Source organism: Canis lupus, chromosome 20 (assembly GCF_048164855.1).
Source record: "Canis lupus baileyi chromosome 20, mCanLup2.hap1, whole genome shotgun sequence".
In the NCBI taxonomy this organism is placed as follows: Eukaryota; Metazoa; Chordata; class Mammalia; order Carnivora; family Canidae; genus Canis; species Canis lupus.
Genome location: NC_132857.1, coordinates 52,861,926 through 52,883,093, shown reverse-complemented (window position 1 = coordinate 52,883,093; position 21,168 = coordinate 52,861,926). Strand labels below are relative to the sequence as shown.

Genomic DNA, 21,168 nt, shown 5'->3' with positions numbered 1-21,168 from the left:
TTATCATTTGTGCCCAAATCTGTAGAACTCTGAGCTATCTGGGTCAAGAACTCTTTGCTGTCCCAGGAAACAAAACAAAATGCTTTTTTTCTTATTTTTAGGATCATATCAGAATCAGAAATGTGGTGCTTCTATCAATCCTATATTGTAAAATCCAAAGATTGCTTGCTTACGATGTGATTCTCTTGGTTTGTAAGTCTTTAACAAACATTTAAACATAATTTAGCACATACTTTTAAATCTCTCCTTCAAAGTTTGGGATTTTCAAACATGAGTGCTTTATTCAAAGCTTCTGAGTTTGCTATAATCCTGAGATAGGACCAAGTGAAACTGGGGAACCCTTGCTTATTCAGACCACTCCTTTAATTTTATATCTCAGGATATTTTACGTAAGTAATATTTTAGCACCATGCCCCATAGAGTATCTCTGGAACTTTCTGAGAATCTGCAGTGTTAAAGTGCTCAAATGTCTGAGGAACTAACATTTTCTTGATAAAATAATGCTTTCATGTCACAAAAATGAAACTGTCAGCTTTCCTTTGTAGGTTTTTCTCAAGCTTAAGAGCAGGTCCTTGACAGTTCTAGAATTGCCTTTAAATATCTTATTGAAATGTAGATTAACACTGTAACATGTTATAATGGTTGGAAAACCTTTCCCTTTTAATACTTGTAGATAAGCAAGTATTAGTAAGTATTAATATCAGCTGCTATATTTTAGCATTTTTCCCCCTAAATGTTGTTCTTCCCCAGGACCTAATATTTAGATTCATTTTAAAACAGAGCAGATTACCTAAGCCTGGAATGTAGATTTTGTAATAAAAGTTAATGTAGGTAGATATGTCTTTAGAATATCAATTTTTACTACTCAGTCATTATCCAGTACAGGTTAAGGATTAAAAGCTTTTGCTCCATCAAGTATCTAGAGGGTCAAAAGATCTAAAATGGAGAAAAATAATATAATACCCCGTAAGATTTGAACACAGTGTATTAATTTAACAATACTCAATAAATATTTATTTATTATTTTAAAATTATAATCAAGTCTAGGATAACACAAGTAAAAATAAAAGTCCCAGCCCTCACATTTTGGAGTTGCGATGTTTTGTCTGGAGGCTGCTGCCCTTCTCATGATTACCTGTGCTACACAGGTGAACAGGGCAAGAGGGAGGGCCTGTCTCCTACTCCCTCTACCTCCGTGACCTTCAGCACCTGCTTCAAGACTACTTCCTTTCATTTTTGAAGCCTTGGGTTTGATAATGACAGTAATCTTATTAGTGCCATTAGCAGTCAGGATATATTGATCACGTCCAACACCAAGTAAATACCTGACAAAATAGATTCTGTAAGTAAATGATTCCTTTTTCCTTAAGTAAATGCCAGACATTTGATTTTACTTGATCACCTCCGCCATTGTTAAATAAATGGTATAATGTGTCTTAACAATTGGTTAGAATTGCATAAATATATAGAGTGAATAATATATAATCATTGAATGTTTATTCATATCCAGAACTGTGCTAGAAATCATGAGAGATGCAAGGGAGGTAAGACATCGCCTTGTCTTTGTGGAAAATACAATCATATTGGAAAGATTAGATGGATATGCTTCATTTCAACTAGGAAACTGTGGAATAAACCAAATGATCTAACTCTTAAATGTGTACTAGAATAAACAGGAACAGAAACAGCAACATCAGTAATAACTTCATTTATGAGGAGGTAGAAATGAATAATTTGGAATCAAAATTTGGGCTAATAATTTTTCTGCAAATCTTAGTGGTATTAACTTAAGCATAGAACTCACCTATTGGGGACTCTAATAAAGAAATACCCCAGGTTTTATAAATTCACTAATGAAAACATGCCACTACAGTTTTATATGTATCTTGTGCTTTGCAACCTCTAACTTTGCCAAGAATAATTACACAAACATTTGATTACAACCTAGGATGGATGTTAATACATACAGACACAGAGGAGGGCAGTTTGCTAATGGAAATGCTGAAGATTAGGTGTTAGAGCTAGTGCCCTTTTCAAAATTAAATGCATAAGATAAGAGAATTTCTCTAATAAATTGCTGTTTACACAATTATTTTCACTAAATTAGGGATTCTACTTACATTTCATTTTCAAGTGGAGGAATGAGATAAAATATATAGCCATTATTCATCTCTATGCTTAAGCATAAGTATTTTTACTTGCACACATAAATAAGTAATGTGTGTATCTGTATGAATGTATGTGTATACATACATAGCATAGATATATGTATACACACACATTCCTTATCTGTACATAAGTTTATTGAAATAGTTTTATTAAAAATACTTAAGAGATCACACAAGCTATTCAGGTCCCATATGCTGTAGTAGTTATCTAATTTATTATTATATATTTATCTAACAAAATAGTAGATTTTGAAATATGAATGTTCTTTGGCAAAGGTGGTATTAAAGACTGTGTCACAGAGATGGAATTGCTTCGATACTACAGCAAGGAGATGCATATCAAATGTATATAAACATCTGGACACAGATAAGAAAATATTGGCCTTATATCAAATGAAATGGAAACAATTTACTTAAAAAGTTTATCAGAAATGAAACGGCAAGAGGTCAGAGCCAGGTATGTAAAACCTCCAGGGCCTCTGATCCAAAGGAAAAGAAAAAAATAAATAAATAACATTAAAATACTCAATGAAATGACCTCAGTCCTACAGTAGTTCTTAAATATAAATGTTAAATGGTTAAATTGTAGAAAAGAATTGTTTCTTCTATACCATCTGATAAATGAGAAGGCATTAAAGCACTTCCTTGGGAAGTATTTCCTGTCTTCAAATGCAAGATTAAATGTGAACTGGTTCACTGTGAGAGTGCTCATGTATGAGCTCTTAAAAGGGAGAAATACTTGGTTTTCCTAATCAAGGTTAAATGTGATATCTGAAAGGAAAAAAAGATCCAGAAAAAAAAAAAAACTTAGCTAAGCCTGAGCAAAGAAACACATTTCAGGAACACATTGTGAGTTTCTATTAACATATAATAACTGAATCAAATGGGTAAGGATTAATTTTACTAATTATTCTTTTTACAATCTAGAGCATTAGAAGATTAGTTATTCCAATAATCATTTTTAAAATCTAGAATCACCTGGGAAGCTTTTATAGATTTATTTATTTATTTATTTATTTATTTATTTATTTATTTGAGAGAGGGAGAGAGAGAGAGAGTGTGTGTGCATAAGTGGGGGTGGGGCGGGGATAGGCAGAGGGAAAGGGAGAAGCACACTCCCTGCTGAGCAGGAAGCCTGAAGGCGAGCTCCATCCCAGAACCCTGAGATCAGGACCTGAGTCCAAGGCAGACAGACACTTAACGGACTGAGCCATCCAGGTGCCCCTCCTGGGTAGCTTTTAAAAATACAAATCTGTCTTCTAAAATTTATTAATTCATCCAATATTTATTTAGCACTTAATGTGTTCTAGTCACAGTGATGGAGGACGCAAAGATGAAAATACGTAATGCTTGCCTTCACAGAACTCAGTCTAGGATGGGTGGGGAAAAAATTAAGGAAATTAATCTTTATAATAAAAGTCATACAATTTTAAAACAAGGAGTTTGAGAGTAAAAGATAAACACTGATAGAAATATTTTGAGCAGAAAAACTTGTCATAGGTTTCATTCCAAGGACAGAATTCTTACTGCTGTAAGAGGATGGATTGAGTATAGGTGTTTGTGACAGAGAAAGCAGGTAAACCAGTTAGCGGATCATTGCAATCGTTCCGGTAAGAAATGACAAAGGCTAGGAGAAAAATGGTGTTCAGGATACTTTGTTTGTTCTATCCAGGCCTGTGGCCCCCCAAATATTAATGATTATGAGTGACATCAAGGGGTTTCTTAGTCTTTTAAATTCCACTTTAATGGTTTAGCTAACGGGAAATACCAGCCTGAGACTTGAGGTTGGCAACAGAATGAAGTTTGATTTTGATTCCCCAGCTCCTTCTGTGCTTTGACTTCTGCTCTTCTGTCAGAGGACACGGTTTATCTCAGACGTCTCTCACCAGGGACCTAGCCTTTCTGGTTTCCAGTAACTCTTCCTTCCCTTTGTCCTTTCAGCCTTCGTTATCAACAGCGTCTTGTTGCTTGTGCCGAGCTGTGGGGTCTTAAAGTATTTCTGGTTGATTTCCACAAATATTACTTACCCTATCTTTTAAACATATTTACATTAAACATTTCCTTCATATTACCCATTTTAAGTGGGTTACTGTTTTAGGAAAGGACCCTGAATGTTACATTTGGCAATTGTGGAGAAGACATAGACATATTTACATACATTTGAGAAATACGGAAGACAGGATTTAGTGGTGATTTAGAAATGGGGTGGTGTGTAAAAGGGAGATATCAGGGATGACTTTCAGGTTGCTGGCTTGACCAGTGGGTAAATGGAAATACTCTTTATAAGAGATGAAGATTCTCATCTTTAGTGGAGAATTTAAGGGGAATGGCAGCAGGTCAAGGCTTCTGCCTGGACCAAAACTTTTTGAAGATTCTATTTATGTATTTGAGAGAGAGAGAGAGAGAGACAGAAACAGAGAGAGAGAGAGAGAGAGAGAGAGAACATGAGCAAGGAGAGGGACAGAGGGAGCAGCAGACTCCCTGCTGATCTAGGAGCCTGATGCAGGGCTCAATCCCAGGACCCTGAGATCATGACCTGAGCTGAAGGCAGTTGCTTAGCCAACTAAGCCACCCAGGTGCCCCTGTCTGGACCATATTGAGTGGAATTCTCAAGCAGACAATTTTTAAATTAGTCAAAATTCAGAAGAGCAGGATATAAATCTGTATACATTTTGTTGAGGTGAAGGCATCAATGTCATTTCAACAGAGAACAAAAATGAACAACATATAACAAAGTTCAAATCCTCAAGAAGTTTATGGTCTACTGGGGAAGAAGTTATGAAAAAAACAATAAACTACAATGTTAAATTAATCCTACACAATAAAAGTACAAGAAAGTATAATATAATGAGAAGACAATGCATTTTAGAGGTTGAGAGAAGTGACAGCTCATATTATATCCCAATAGATACATGTTGAACTGGTGAAAAAATGGAGGAAGACTATTCCAGGCAATTGAAACAGTATTTATCTTAAATCTCTGTGGAATAAAGACATTAGTTCATTTGAGAAAGTAAAAATTGGCCAGTGTGGCTGAAGATGAGTGAGCAAAGGAAGACATTGCATGAGGTTAGGTTGCTGAGGTTGACAGAAAACCAGATTATTAATTAGGTCATGACTGTTAGGTCCAGACTACTGGGATGCTATTTTCCACCTAGTCCTAAAGCAACTTTAATGCAAATCTTAAAATGCCCACCATTGTCATACAAACTCCACTCTGAGATCTTGTCCCATGCACATCAGATAAAATTGGGATACTCAACATTTTTCAAATCATTTTACAATTGTACAAATTGACTCATCTATTTTTGTAGTAAAACACTACTTGATAAGGGCATTGATGGAAAAGAGAGAGTATATTTGACAAATCACGTGGAAAACAAAAATGTATGGGTCTAATATTTCTGTATGTCTTTATTCTTTAAATAGAACTTCAATCAATTGCAAATAATTTTTTTGTTTTTTATTTTTAATTGCAAATTATTTTTGGTTTTCCCTTTAGGTACCCTTACTCTTTATGACTTACTACATATGAAAAACAAACCTATTATATAGAAATACTGAGAAGTAAAACCCTAAATATTATTTAAAGCTTATACTGGACATTTTCACTAGGACTTTAACACTAAATTCAGTTATCCTAGTCTTTTTGCAAAAGCTAGTGCTTTTGCTAGTTTAATGGAAGATGTTCATATCTGAACCTCAGGTTGCCTGTGGTTACTTACTGTGGTACCCATAACAAACACACAATGAACAAATTATAGCTCTATTCAAGGATAATACATTTATTCTTCAAATGAAGAAAAACTATTTTCAAAAAGAGCTCATTCTTATTCAGTGCTACTATATGCTAGGCACTGTCTTAAAATCTTCATATATATTAAGTCATTTACTCCTTGTAAAAATCCTGACGCAGGGACTCTTATTATCAGGGTTTAGAGATGAGGCAACTCAAACATAAGTAGTTACTTAACCTGTCTAAGGATGCCCAGGCAGCACACTGTAGCCTGGAAATCAATGTGATGGTCTTGCTTTAGCGTGTCATTCTTATGCAGGCGCCATGCTAATCTTCTCTGTATCATTTCAATTTTAGACTATGTGCTGCCAAAGCAAGTGCAACGGTCTTGCTTTAGAATTTGCCTTCTCAGCTCTCACTGATTGGTATTTTCCCTTAATGGAAGAAGATCCATTTAGGGGCAAGTAAACTATCATATTATTGAGTAGGTCTCAGGTCAAATTGTTATCAGTGATATTTTCTTGGGTGGCAATGTCAAAGAATTGGAAACTTTTGCATCTTATAGAAATGGGCAGGGATCCCTGGGTGGCGCAGTGGTTTGGCGCCTGCCTTTGGCCCAGGGCGCGATCCTGGAGACCTGGGATCGAATCCCACGTCGGGCTCCCAGTGCATGGAGCCTGCTTCTCCCTCTGCCTGTGTCTCTGCCTCTCTCTCTCTCTCTGTGACTATCATAAATAAATAAAAATTAAAAAAAAAAAAAAGAAATGGGCAAAACTGGTCAGTAGTTCTTATAACCAGGAATATGTCACTGCAGAGATAAAGGGATATTTTTATCACTTTTGTTTTTCAATTTAAACACCTATATGATAGAACTGAGAAATGAATTTGAAGCAGTTGCTAGTTTGATCTAAGCAGATGTAAAACTGACTTGCTAGAATAGGTCTAACTGTCTTCTAAATGATGGGAAATTTGGCAGAGGAAGAAGGAAAAATTATCTATCTATCATCTATCTATCTATCTATCATCATCTATCTATCTATATAAATATCTATCATGTCTATATATCTTCCACACACATTTCTTAAAATACTGAAATTAAATGAAGTCTGATTGTAATAAATATTTGCAAATATTTTTGAAGAATAAAATTCCAGTAATTCTCTAGAGTTGTTTCTCAAGTTTAAAATGTCTGTAAAGAGCAGAAGGCATATAAACTTCATTTTGTAAGATTTTCTTCCTGTCAAGATGATTGGTTTTGAGAAGCATCTGAGGGTCTTAAGGCCACCCACCATTTTAATAACTCTGATTGTTCTGTGTATCATCAAGTCACTGTGTCCAATCTGGACAGTTTCATTTTATATAACTATAAATTTTGCTCTCTAACTGTCATTATTATAAATTGATCTCAATAAGAAAATGTTCATCATTGTTAAGGGATGGGGGAAAAAAGCTCAACACAGCATATATTTCAAGCTTCCAACAGTATAATCACACACTTCTAAGTATACAATTCTACGTGTGATTCAAAGTATAAAATTTCTAAATACTATTTTGGTCTTTTATATTTCCCATTTTATTTTTTGCTGTCAATATAAATTTAGTATCTACTGAGAAAAGGGTCTCAACTGTTGTTAAGGATTTTTTGAAGGTTATTGTCATTTGTAATTTCTTTTCTATGAGATATTTCAGTGTTCAGAATTTAATTCTAGGATGAAGTGTCAAATATGAGGTTGCTGGCTACATAAATACTAACCCCCTACCCCCAATTCAATTTCAAAGAGCAATTCAGGTGAGAGTAAATAAATAAATAAAAGGTTTGGTTAATGTTGGACATTTGCTTGGTACCGTGTCATTCAAAACTCCTTCCATTTAAAAACAAAATTTGCATTGACATATGAATGATGTATAATGCAGCATAATTACTTACGGGGTCTTTGAAAAGAGAAGCCCCCTTTTTTCCAAGTGATTTAACTTTGAAAAGGAATTACTTCACATGCCCAACAAATACTATTAAAAAGCATTTTATGAGGTTTTTTCCCTGCATATTTCTACACATGGACAGACTATTGTGTGTTCTAAAACCTGTATTTACATGACACACTTTTATGGTCCAATGGGCAAACACTACTTAGTCCTAAAATAACATCACAGTAATGACTACAGTCAAGACAGCAAGAACACTCCACCATTATTATCCATATCAGACTGCACCAGATGGGGTATGTGTGGTGGAGTGCTGACAGTGGCGAACGCTGAACAACTCTTTCTGGTATTTTTGTGTACTCTTAGGCACAGCAATATTACATTTAAAATAAGCAGTGCATCAGTTCTTTCATTTTGAAGAAATATATTGTATAATATATTCCTTTCTTCTTTTGAATCTAGTAGAGGAAAAAAATGACATGGAAAATTGAAGATGGCTTACAGTATATGGGATTTAGCCAAATTTCACTGGGTAAAAGGCAAGTTTCCAACCTCAGTAGTATTGATCCTTTTGTGTTGGGTCATCCTTTTGTGGGAACTGTGCTGTGCATTGTAGGATGTTTAACAGTATCGTTGACCTCTATTGACTAGAAGCCAGTAACCAAACCCCAGGGAGTTGTGACAACCAACAGTGTCTCTTTGCGAAGAATGAACTCTTGAACATACACATACTCTTTGAACATATTAAATTACAAGGGTTGGCTTTGTCAATATCAGAGTTTTATAAGTCTCTAGATGTAAGATGTACGTTTTTTTCTCAAAGTATACTTCATTCATGTGTATTCATTTGTTTTCCCTTCAGTCATGGTTAGAGTATATAAGCATTTTGCATCTGCAATATTATTTCACACATTTTATATTGACAGCAAGAAAATAAAATGGAAAATACCGAGTCAAATAATACATGGGGACATATTTAAGAGAAAGGCCTCAGTGTTTATTGAGGAGGAGAATTGGCTCCTACAAGTCCCCGTTGGGTCACAGGCTCCAGGAGACCTGCAGCTCTAGGCTAATTCTTGCCCAGTGTTAAGAAAAATACTTAAACTAAGAAATACTTCATGACAAAAGTGGCTCCCTCATAAAATCAGTGGAATTTTCAGTTACATTTCTCATCTCCTTATGCTTTTGGAATAAAGACACTGTTTCCCAGAACTCGGGTAGTTGGAAAGAAGAATGAGACAAGATTATTTACCACATCACTGATTATAAACATGACTAGAATTGTAAAAATAAAGAAAAGAAGTCAGACTCTTTGCTTCTGCTTCATTTTGAATGTCCACCAGTGGGTCTAATTATCATGCTGGAACTGTCAATTCTGTCATTAGGCGTAGTCAGGGATTCATTGTTTTAGTTAATCAAGAGTTGTGCTTTGCAGCGAGTAACCATATATTCACGAATTATCAACTTTAAAATTACTAGAACATAATAAGAGTGTACTTATTACTACATTTTTCTCATATTAGTTTTTTCTTTGATAATTTAAAAAGGCTTTCAGGATATTTTGTTTGCTTTAGGGTTATCACTATAAAGCTAAGTCATTATTCTGTAGCTATGAAGACGTGCCTTCTGATATATATCTCTGCATGATATAATGCCAGAAAAAAAATAGCTCTTAACACTCAGTATTGGCATTGAAATATTGGTAAGCGCTAAATAAATACAATGGCAAAAAATAATAGTCTATATTATACATACCATTGTATTATTTTTAATGCACGGTATCTAATGTTATAAAAATTCAATAAATAGTGAAAAAGATAAAAGTTTCACTCATAATCACAAGTTCCTAGTAAGTGATCACTATGTCTGGGCTAGTTTGCTCATTAATAAAGCACAATAAGAAAGCATAATTTTCAATAGAGAAAATTAATGTGATTATATTTCAGGAAATATATGTTTAACATTATAGCTTTAATATTGCATTAATTTTCAGGATACATGCAATTTTTCCTTAAACAAAATTATTTAATGTGCCAAATACTGACCTGTCATTTTATATTTCTCCAGACTTCAGTAATCCAAAATAATTTGACCTACTTATTCAGGATTATCAAGTCTTCTCAGAAGCTAAAGTGTAAAAAATATAAAGCAAACCCTTGATAGGTTAGGAGAGAGAATAAGATCTGTTTGGATGAGCAAGCACCTTAATTCCCTGAATAAATATATATTCTATATCAAATAAGCTTGGTCAATTTCTATATTTACTTTAATTTTTAATGCTGTTTGCTTTGTGGTTCTCAAAAACATTTCTCTTACGCATAGAGAACAAAATATGAAGCATTCTGTAGTTAATTTTTACAATTTCATCAGCTGGTAGCAGAGGACCAGTTGCTTAGTGGATAATGTATTGGCTTTATATTCTAAAGGACAACTTCAAATCCTGTTAAGGTTATATTTTTATTAAAATTTCCATTAATTTTTCCATCAATGTGATTATAGATTAACATTAATTAATTCTTACCATTTTTGAAGAAATAAATGGAGCCATATCTGATTCAAAGTTAAACAAGACACTATTCAAGGTTTCTTGGTAACCCTTTCCTGGGTTCAGAATTGGTTGGGGAGAAAGGGAATAAGATATCTTTAATGGCATTTTATTGAACTTAGCAATTTAAATGGCCTACCCTGATTTTCAAAGATATCAAATTACCATACGGATGATGTCTTTCTCATCAAATCTGGCTCTTAATGTTTACCACGAAAATGACAAAGGTAATTTTTAATGTTGGATGTAGTACTTATATGTATAAATTGCTGATATTAATGAGAGTTCTGGGATGAGGTCTTTCTGTGCTAAAACTGATTAATCAATAAATAGATTCATATTAAAGAAACTGACAACAGAAACCACTGGCATTGCTTCTCTGGAGTTTTAATTTATTTTTACAGCAAATGGAAAACATATCCTAGGAAGAGTATAATCTTAATGCTACTAGGGGAATTCTGGGACACATATAAAGGTGGGCCACCAGGTATCCTCTTTGCATTAAGGCATTCTAAAATGCCCTCCTAGGAGGGAGGCCTGGGTGGCTCAGCAATTGAGCCTCTGCCTTTGGCTCAGGTCATGATCCTGGGGTCCTGGGATCCAGTCCCACACGGGGCTCCCTGCAGGCAGTCTGCTTCTCCCTCTGTCTATGTCACTGCCTTCTCTCTATGTCTCTCATGAAATATAAAATAAATAAAATAAATAAAATAAAATAAAATAAAATAAAATAAAATAAAATAAAAAACTAGGAAAGATGCAAATGAGGATTTTGATCCTGGTAGTACAGCTCTGGGTCATTGGGAACAGTCCTTTCCAGATCCATGTGTGACAAAACAATTATTACAAGCTTTAGGGATGGGATGTTATTCAAAGTAAAATGCAAACTTACCTTTACACTCTAAACTTTAGTGACTAATTTGAATGTCCCATTCTCTGAAGTATTGCAGGACCTAATAAAGTTCCTACTCAGCTTATCTTAACCATTTAACAGTGATGGGAAGTTTGCAGTATTCTAGGATTCAGAGAGGAAAGCAGAGCTAAAGTTTTGGACAATAGCACTGTGATATTAAAATTTAAAGGAAAAGTCTAGGGACCATTATTTCTCTTTATCTTGCTTGTCTGTTTTTTGTTACTTGTAATGGAAGAAAGGTTTTTAATCTCTTTAGAAAAAAGGATGCGGTAGAAATGTATCAAAATGTAATCCTAGACATGAGAGATTTTTTAAAAAAGGCTGAAACCCCCAAACACCAAAATGCACGTGTTAATATTTTATATTATATATTGAGATGCTTTTACAATGAGAAAACTATTAGGCTATTAGTTTTACCAACAGTATTAACAGCCAACATTTATCGGACATTTTCTTCGTGCCAGACACTGGCGAGAGTCTTAATTTCATGGCAAGAATTTTAATCTCCCCTCCCAGCCACCATATCGGGAAGGTGTTATTATTTTTCCCATTATAAAGATAAGTAAACTGAGTTTTACGGAAATTAATTAGCAAAGACTAAATGTTTAGCAAACCCTCAGAACCAGGCTGTGACAGTCTTAAAATGTCAATGTGGAAATTCTTAAAAGGAAAAACTGTTGCAAAGAAGACTGAAAGTAATGTTCTCAGAGTGGAACAAGAAATTGAGAATATATTAATTGTCCATGTCATAAGTTGGGAGAGGAAGTATAGAGTTGTCTCTTAAAGTTGTCTGCAGACAGGATTATTACAGTAAGAATAAAATGTTTTAGCAAACCATAGATTGACATCCCCATGCAAAAGAGTGGAAAAAAAGATCTTCATGCCTAAATCTCCTCAAAAAACACGTGCATTCCATATGGGGCTGGGTGATCCAGAGCAGGGGTTCAGCACTTTTTCTTTAAGATTGGGTTTCATTCTGCTAACAGCATGTTGGCTGAATGCCCACTAGCAAGCAATTAAGACTTTGTGCTTGCCTGCATTTTAGTAGCTCTCCTCGTGAAACATGCGGCCACATGGGAGCAGAAGCTTTGCCAGCATGGGTCACGGTCTGGGAGCAGCATCAGGAGAGCTTCTATACTCTAAGGACTTGCAGTCTTCTGGGAAGTTGAGGAGAGGATGAAGGATCGATTAGCTGTGCCTGTGAAGGAAGATCAAGAAGGGAATCGTTAAGAAATGGGGACTGTGGAGAGAGATCTAAAGTAGAGTTAGGAGAAGAAAGCAAAATGCTACCAAGGAACCTAAAGAAAAAGGAGATAAATCAATGTCTAAAAATTGAGGCGCAGTTGGGTTAAATATAAGAAGAAGACAAAAACTGGATGGCTCATGAGAGTTCCTTACCACTGAACTTGGATCACACCCTTATTATTTTTTGAAAGCATCACAAATGCTGAGCACCTGAAATGTGCCAGATAAGAGGGCTCAGGACCTGAAGGCGACTGAGACATCTGCACCCAGAGATGAGTAAGGGAAGACTCCATGCCTGATGTGACACTCATCTAGATTATTACGGAAATGGCAACAGTATGACCATACTGCTTTCCTCTTCCCAGCCCACTACGTCTTTTTGTGCCTGCAAAAAAGGGTTTGACTCAGTTGGCATAAGGTGTGTCTAAAAGAATTAGAAAGCTTTATGCAAAGATGAAATAGACTCCTTGGGAGGGGGCCAGCATTTCACGTCTGAAAAGGTAATTGGCCAAATCAGTGATTTTAAATCTGATTGATTACTCAAGACCTCCTGGGCATGATTTTACAGTACAGATGTCTGCTCCCCGCTCCTGGAAGTTCTGGTTCAATAGGTCTCACCAGATATATCCTCATGATGTAAACATTGCCCTGAACAGTTTTGAAAAGGAAAATAGTATTTCCTTCTCCACAATAGGCTTTGTTAGGTAGGAAGGAAGGAAGAACCACTGTCTTGCTGGCTATATCTGCATAAAATCTGTAAAAAATACAAAGATATAGAAAACTATCCTTCAAATTATTAATATGGCCCCTTAAACAGGTAATGTCACTGGTGTATGTGAAAACAAATTTTTACACATTATTTTGGGGATACATGTATTGTGTTAACCAAAGCATACTTGATAGATAGATAGATAGAGATATAGATATAAACATAATCAGTAATTTATACTTTCTTACTATTTGGAAAGTTAAACATACACCGGGTTTATATGGAGTCCTAATTTTACCACTAACTAGACTCTAAGAACCCCTACATGACATGCAGAAACTACAACTTTCTGAAAGTCAGTCTCAATCAAAAAGAATCACATGCTCAAAGATCTAACTCCTAAGAATTCTTGGGTTTAAAATATGATTCTTTAATAAAATAAACCTTTGCTTACACAAAATCTTATGCAAATGCCTAAGATATCCAAAAAGATTGGAAGAGTTTGGGGAAGGGCAGGTGTAGGGCTCCAGAGTCCCCTCTTCAGCAATTGCATTATCGTCTACACTAGGAGCTCCTAACAGCCTCCTCAGTAACCTGGAGTTCCACAGAGCACAGGTGGAAAGCAAAAACATTTAAAAATTTATTCTAAATTTATTTAATAAATGTATGCATGTATGTATTCATTATTAATTAAATTTATAAATTTAAAATGCATTTATTTGCTAGAATTTAACTTTTAAATTAAGTAAAAGGGAACACACTGATCATAATGGATTCCAGTAGATACGTGAGGCTAATCCCTAACTGGTTACCCGAGTTACATCTCCCCAGTGGCTTAGGCCAGTTACAGAGCAGTGCACATGTGGCTGAATCTGTGGTCACTGTGGTGGAGTGCAGGAGCTGAGGTAAACAAACAACACGGCCTCTTTGTCAAACCCAACTGGGTTTGAACCTTTAATCTCCATTTGCTAGTTAAATGACCTTGAGCAAGTGAGTAGAACTTCCAGCCGTCTTCTGATCTCGGCCTGTGAAGTGGGGGTAATTTCTACCCTCCACTCTGCTAGAGATTGGTCTTTAGCGATGGGACTGACCCACACTGTTGCTCTTCCTGCATTTTGGTGCACAGGTCAGGGTAGCAATTTGGGAAATGGCTCTAACTCCTTCGGGCCTACTCATTTCTCTACACAGAGTGGACTCCTTGTGGCACAAAAAATTAATGGTGGGCTTCTGCGAGCAAGGAATTGCTACGACTTTTACCATGGAACCGAGGAGAACATCTTATTAAATTCCAAGTTCCCAAATATGATGGTCACACCTTAGTGTATAATAACTAATTACCATGGTCTTGAACTATGCTTATGTACTGATGATCACAGGGGGTAGATTTTTTTGTTACAAATCACTGAATTTTCAATATATTCAAGCAAATGCGCACCTCCAGCGAGTCAGGTGAGCCTGAAGGCTGGCAAAGGGCCAGGGTAGAGCTCTCTAGGTAAAGCATAGACCATTGTGTGTTTAAGTGAATGTGTGTGTGTGTGTGTGTGTGTGTGTGTCTGCAAGCATATCCCCTGAGGTGTACCGGAAAAGCAACAATAACAGAAATAATGACTGCGATTGCCCCTAGGTGGGAATTCCATCTCATTTTTTGAGATTTTTTTTTTTTTTCAACTGGGCCCAGAAAGGAGTGCTTAGCCTGCACAGCTTACTTCGTGTTATTTCCAAAGGAAGTAGTGTGGTACCCACCGGCACATATAAAGCTTTTGTATAATGACCAGATTTTTCTGAAACCCGTATGCGGTGTAAGTGTAAACTGATGCAATCAAAATAATCATTTATGTTTCTTTCAGGTAACAGCATCACCTGTTTTGAGAAAAAATGCTTCTGAATTCTTCCCTGTTAACGCACTTTACGAGGATTTTGCAAGCATTCAGTGCAGAGAACCCAAACATTTTATTCTGGCAAGGGAAGCTTTATAGAAATATTTGCAATATTTTGTGCTAATCCCTCCACAAGTCACTTTGGTGTGGCAAATATTTGTTCAAGCAGACTTTACTACAGTTACAGAGTACATCAATCTGTTGTTTTAACCTTTAGAAAATAACCCTGTGTCTTCTCGAAGGAAATAAAGAGTCATTGATGAAACCTTTTAAGTTTTCAACTTCTTTGCAATAAGGTGCCTGGAAGAGACAGCCGCACGTTATCTCCAGGGAATGGATTAAAGGGGATGAAGTGCATCCCTGCTTACTTTCTTGGCTCATCTCTTTATGGATATGAGGGACCTAAAAAGTAAATGGTGGTCAAAAAGAACAAACACATTTATTAGAGCAGTTAGAAAAGACCGTTTTGATATTTGCCAAGTTCCTTCTCAATAACATGTTTGGCAGCTACCAAATGACATGGCCTGCCCAGAGTTGATTTTGATGAAGCCTCTGGGATGTGTTAAAAAGTAAACCAGAGCAAATCACGTACTGGAAAGCATAACTCAATCAAGGAAAAATGTATGATTAAGGGTGACATGGGCAAGGAAAGCTTTGCCAGAGCTCAGGGTAAATATTTGTATCAGTGTGAAGAGAAAGCTTTGTGACGCTGATGTCAACCAGCTGGAATTTTCATTGTTTATAAACTTTTGTTGTTAGAGTTGAATTCTGGCAGAAAAGGTACCAAAGAAAGAGCAGTTTCCCAGCATGAAAGTTTGAATTGTGATAAGGCAGCTTGACCAGATATGAATACAACGATGCAAAGTTTCAGCCTCCCTTTCCTTCCAGAATTCTCTTGCCAAGAAACAAGCTTCTTGCCTTAATCTCCCTTTGACAAAATTCATCAGGATTACCCAAAAGACAAGATTTTGTTTTGTTTTATTTTATTTTTTCTGTGTTACAGGATTTATGGCTTCTTCTTCCTTAGTAGGATGATCAGAAAGTGGGTAAGAATCTAGATGGGTTTTTTTTTTTTCTTTTTTTCTACAGAATATTGCCACATGAGTTAGATATTTTAATGATTGGAAATAAAAGGTTTGGGATTAAAACCAATTTTTTTGAATGGTGTTCATCAACTTTGTGATGCTAAGTTATTTTTGCCCCATTGTAGGTCATGTCAATACTTTTAAACTGAATGTTCAATATGTTAAAGGACTTGGGTACTTTTTTTTTTTTTTAACTCACCAACGATTTCTATTAAAAGGAAATCTGTATTTTCTCACTAAACCATGTTTTGTTGTACTTTTTAAAACATCGGAGGTCGCCATAAATCAAGCAATATCACAAAGACGTGGGCTCATATAAGAATTTACAGAAAAAAAAAGAATTTACAGTAGTTCAGAACAAGTAACTCAACTTTAGGCAGAGAAAGAGTGGCCTCTTACCACTTAGCCCTTCCTCTCTGAAAAATAACTGCATGGTTGGTGCTCACATTGCCAAAGGGGAGCACGTTGAGATTTCCCATTTTCAGAGATGGACTGTGGCCAGAAACCTTCTCTGCTGTATGGACATTCTGACAAGTGACTCTGGCTTCTTCCCCAGGGTAGTCTGAAAGCTCCAACCTGAATTACTTTCAACGAAGGGTTCCTAATAAGACTCAATGACTAGGAAATAAAGAGAAATTCAAATTACTCTCAAGTTATCCTTTCTTTTAATAATTCCATGTTTTAAATATACTTCAGTCAGACCGGCCTACACCATAGCACAATTCAGATTTACCCAGGTATGTTGTTTATGAAAAGGCTGCATTAATTCATTTAGGAGGACTAAGTTTGAGGGATCCTCCGCTTGCCACCTCTATCCCACAGTAAATGGAAGCCTGGCCCTGCTGATGCAGAAACAGGACACATTTTCAAACATAACCACATTACCCAGCTGCACTAAGAATAGAAACCAAGGCCCTGCTGGTGTAATTAGGAAATCTTCTCTTCCGGTCCCTGGGCTTTAGAGACCTGGGTCACTCGCTAATTCCAATTTAGAATGCTTTTGTGATAAGGGTCTCTGCAAAGTAAGAAGGGAGCTGAACATGAAAACTTTTCATTTTAAGTTTCTGAGCTGGCATGTTCCTCCTGTGAAGAAGAATCTCTGGGTTTCACTGGCCTAGAAATCAGCCTTCAGAGTGCGGGTCTGTCTGGGGCATTATGATGATAGTGTGTTTTCAGGAGGTGAAGAAGTGCCAATTACTTCCACCTGAAGTTTGCACATTTCTAACCCATTGCACCATACTCACAGCCTGCGGAATTCAAAGGAACACATACAAAATAAACACCATATGCAAAGCTAGAAAATCCCACCAGGTGGGAGCCCTGGGTTTGGATACACTTCGTTTTTAGTTATATTAAGGCACACACAGATATAAAAGGAACTGACCTGTCCCTGAGCTATCTCTTCCTCATTCCCTCCCTTCCTCTCAATGACAGGACATCCTCTAGGTCATTCTCTGTTGTGGATTGGGACCCTCTGGCATTATATTTTAATTAAATGGTCAGATTATTAATGCGTGAAAATCAGACACAGCAAATGTTGAGCTAACCATTTTTCATACATAATGTGTCCATATCAACATTATAACAGCCATATACTAAATATCGACATGGTCATTTTTAAAGAACTAGCCTTGATAAATATTTGAGTTAAAGATTCTTGGGATCATGTGAAGTAGCTAAGAGGTCATGTCTTATCATTGATTTTTTTTTTTTTTAACTCTGCTGTGTAATAATAGAAAACCACTCAACCCCTCTGTTTATAGTTCCACCCCAGAAGTCAGCAGAGGAAATAATTGGTGGTACATTTTGTGGTAGGAATACTAACATGCATTCAATATTTTGTTCAAAGGGAGAAAATTCAGAATAGCTTTTAAAAAACTATCTCTGTAGCAGGGTGCTGGGTGGCACAGCTGGTTAAGTGACTGAGGCTCAGGTCATGATCTCGCAGCCTTGAGATGGAGCCCTGAGTTGGGCTCCTTGCTCATCACAGAGTCTGCTTGAGATTCTCTCCACGTCTTCCTTCTATCCTTCCACTTGTGCTCTCTCTCTCTCTCTCTTTCAAATAAATAAAGAAAGAAAACAAAACAGAAAAATAACAAAACAAAGCAAAAAAATCTATCCCTGTAGCTTAATGTTACTTGCTTTGCTATCTTCTTCAATGGAATTCTGCTCCCTTATCTTTTGAGAGTTCTCCTTCCCCTCATTTCAACCTTGTGCTACTGTGCAAGGTACCAAGTTAATATAATTTTTTACCTCTTGCTTAGCCACATTTGATTGGTCCAACTTAAAGAAATCATAATGTTTCCTAGGAATTTGAGATAAAAATATGAAATCCCAGCTCAGTGTTGGATGCTATCTTGAACAGAAAAATGCAGACGTTGGGCCTGTTGATGGCCTTATACCTCACTGGAGACTTGAGGATGAGAAAAAGCCTCAGGTATCTGGCTGACTCAGTGAGAGTAGCATGCAACTCTTGATCTTGGGGTCCTAGGTTTGACCCCCATGTTGGGTATACAGATTACTAAAACAAACAAACAAAGGAACCTAGAAAAAAAACAAAAAAAACAAAAAAAACAAAAAAAAAAACGGCCAGGCTGCAGCAAGAAGAGTCACATAAGGAGTAGAGACCAGCAAAGTATAGAGAGGAGGTTTGTGAGTCCCCACAACCAGCCTACCCAGTCCTACTATATCCCTCTCCACCAGAGACTCCAAAGCTCCTAAAACTATAAAGAAACTGTACTGTTTAAATTAGGTAAATTGCATTTCTGTTAGTTTGTTAACAGTAGTTAGGTCTTAACTCCTATGTCCACTCTGCTCAAATAAATGATAAAGGAGGGATGCCTGGGTAGCTCAGTGGTTGAGCGTCTGCCTTCAGCTCAGGTTGTGATTCCAGAGTCCCGGGATCGAGTCCTGCATTGGGCTCCCCACAGGGAGCCTGTTTCTCCCTCTGCCTGTGTCTCTGCCTCTCTCTCTCTCTCTCTCTCTCTCTCTATGTCTCTCATGAATAAATAAATAAAATCTTTAAAAAAATGATAAAGGAATTTATTGACTGCCTAGTCTTACAGAATCTCTTTTGTGATCCTAACACTTAAAATCACCTTTTTTTTTTTTTTCTATTTCACAATGGAAGAAGCAAATCAGAGAGGTTAATTGCCTTTTCCATGGTCACACAGTCAGTTAAGTTATATCAAAGTGAACCCAGAGTCCATCCTTTTCTTGTGGCTTGCTAATGTTCTTAGAAATTTAGTTGAGGAAGACAAACTCCCCTACATTCAGTAATAGAGAATATAATAAAGTTCTGAATATCATAAGTGATATATGATTGCAGATAAAGGAATGTCAACACAGGATGGAATAGTGGCTCGGGAAGGAACTATCTGAGTTACAGAAAGTACAGCCAAATTAACTTATTGATTTGGAAACGTAAAAGTCCGAGGGTCAGTTTTGTTTCACATACAACTGAATCCAGGACCTAAAGTAGCTCATCAGAACTCTTTGTTCCCTGACTCAGCTTTGGTTTCACTGTCAAGAACACCTTCATCAGGCTCCCCCCAAGAAGCCTGCTTCTCCCTCCACCTAGGTCTCTACCTCTCTCTCTGTGTCTCTCATGAATAAGTAAATAAAATCGTTAAAAAAAAAAAAAAAAAAAACACCTTCACAAATACTGTCCCTAAACACTTGCAGGGTCTGCATATACATGTAAAATGGGGGCCTCTTGCCTGAAGTCCTTTCCTCTTTCCCCAAAGATAGAACCTGGAGAAGAGTTCATTAGAGGCCCCGGATGTTGACAGAATGCTACTTGGCAGAAAATTCCAAGGTTTTGGTGCCAAAAGCATATTGTAGAAGACAAGAGGTAGGCTTCGGAGGCACACCTCCTTGGCTTTTCCAGGAAGGCCACAACAGGAGAGCAAGAGCAGCGGCCTCTGCTTGGGAGCCCCAGTCGCCCACATGTATGAATAGGACCTAGTGGCACCCACCGACTTCAGACTTACAACTGTTGAATATAAAGTCCAGGGAAAAGATAATGAAAAAAACCAGAAATCTTAAAACACCCCAGAATTGAATCCTTTTGGTGACACTGGGTCTCATGCTCATTCATACTTGATTCGATCATTGTTGACAAAAGATTGGACTATACAGATGAGCCAGTGCTGATTCTGAGTGCACGTCTGGAGCTGGGTGTTGGGATCAGCGCCACAGAAACACAGAGCTGGAGAATGGTTGAGTGGTAATGCTACTCTCTAAAGCCAGAGGATGGAGGTGGGCAGGCAATAGAACACAGCCGGCTGTTTAGGGCTTCACAGGAGAATTATAACTTGAGACGGTAAAACTATTATAATAATATATGATAATATGATAATAATAACTATTATTATTATAATTCTGAGCAGTAACATAAAAATAATAGCTACCATTTATAGAGCAATTAGTTTGTGACAACCATTTTGTCAAGAGCCTGGAATATATCATTTCATTTACTTAACAACCCTGACGTATGGATACTATCATCAACTTCATTTTATAAACGAAAAAAGTAAGGCTTTACGATTTTAAGCAACTTGCTTTGTAAGTGACAAAGCAGGAGTAGAACTCAGGACAGTGTGACACCAGCGTCATGTCATTAGCCGCTAAAATATATATACGATATAATGCGATATATGTTAAATATAAAAAATAAATAATAAATAAATAAAAATATACAACATTTATACAATATAAATGAAAATTTCATTTCTCACTCACCCCTCAACATTTGACATTATGAATACATTATAACATTATGAAAACATCTCATGAAAGGTTTGCAGAATTATAATTCTATATCTTCAATCTCATAGCAAGTCAAAAGAGAGCATGAGTGGGAAGGTAGGTACAGGGACGTTTTTCTCCTTGAACTTGTTCTTCCTTCAGGACTACATCCTAAGTTTAAGAAAGTTGGTCTGAAAAAAAAAAAAAAAAAAAGAAAGTCG

At 36.5% G+C, this 21,168-nt stretch overlaps 1 long non-coding RNA gene and 1 other non-coding gene across 2 annotated transcripts in view; one reads left to right on the top strand and one right to left on the bottom strand.

Moving 5' to 3' along the window:
* Nucleotides 1–15,378, top strand: part of LOC140612130 (uncharacterized) — a 57,042-nt gene extending 41,664 nt beyond the window's left edge. The window contains exon 4 of the long non-coding RNA XR_012013441.1: nucleotides 15,084–15,378. This is a non-coding gene — a long non-coding RNA (uncharacterized lncRNA). The remainder of the gene's footprint in view (nucleotides 1–15,083) is intronic.
* LOC140612189 (U6 spliceosomal RNA) lies at nucleotides 6,179–6,281 on the bottom strand. The gene has a single exon (XR_012013495.1). It is a non-coding gene; the product is annotated as a U6 spliceosomal RNA (small nuclear RNA).
* Nucleotides 15,379–21,168: the final 5,790 nt, after the last annotated feature.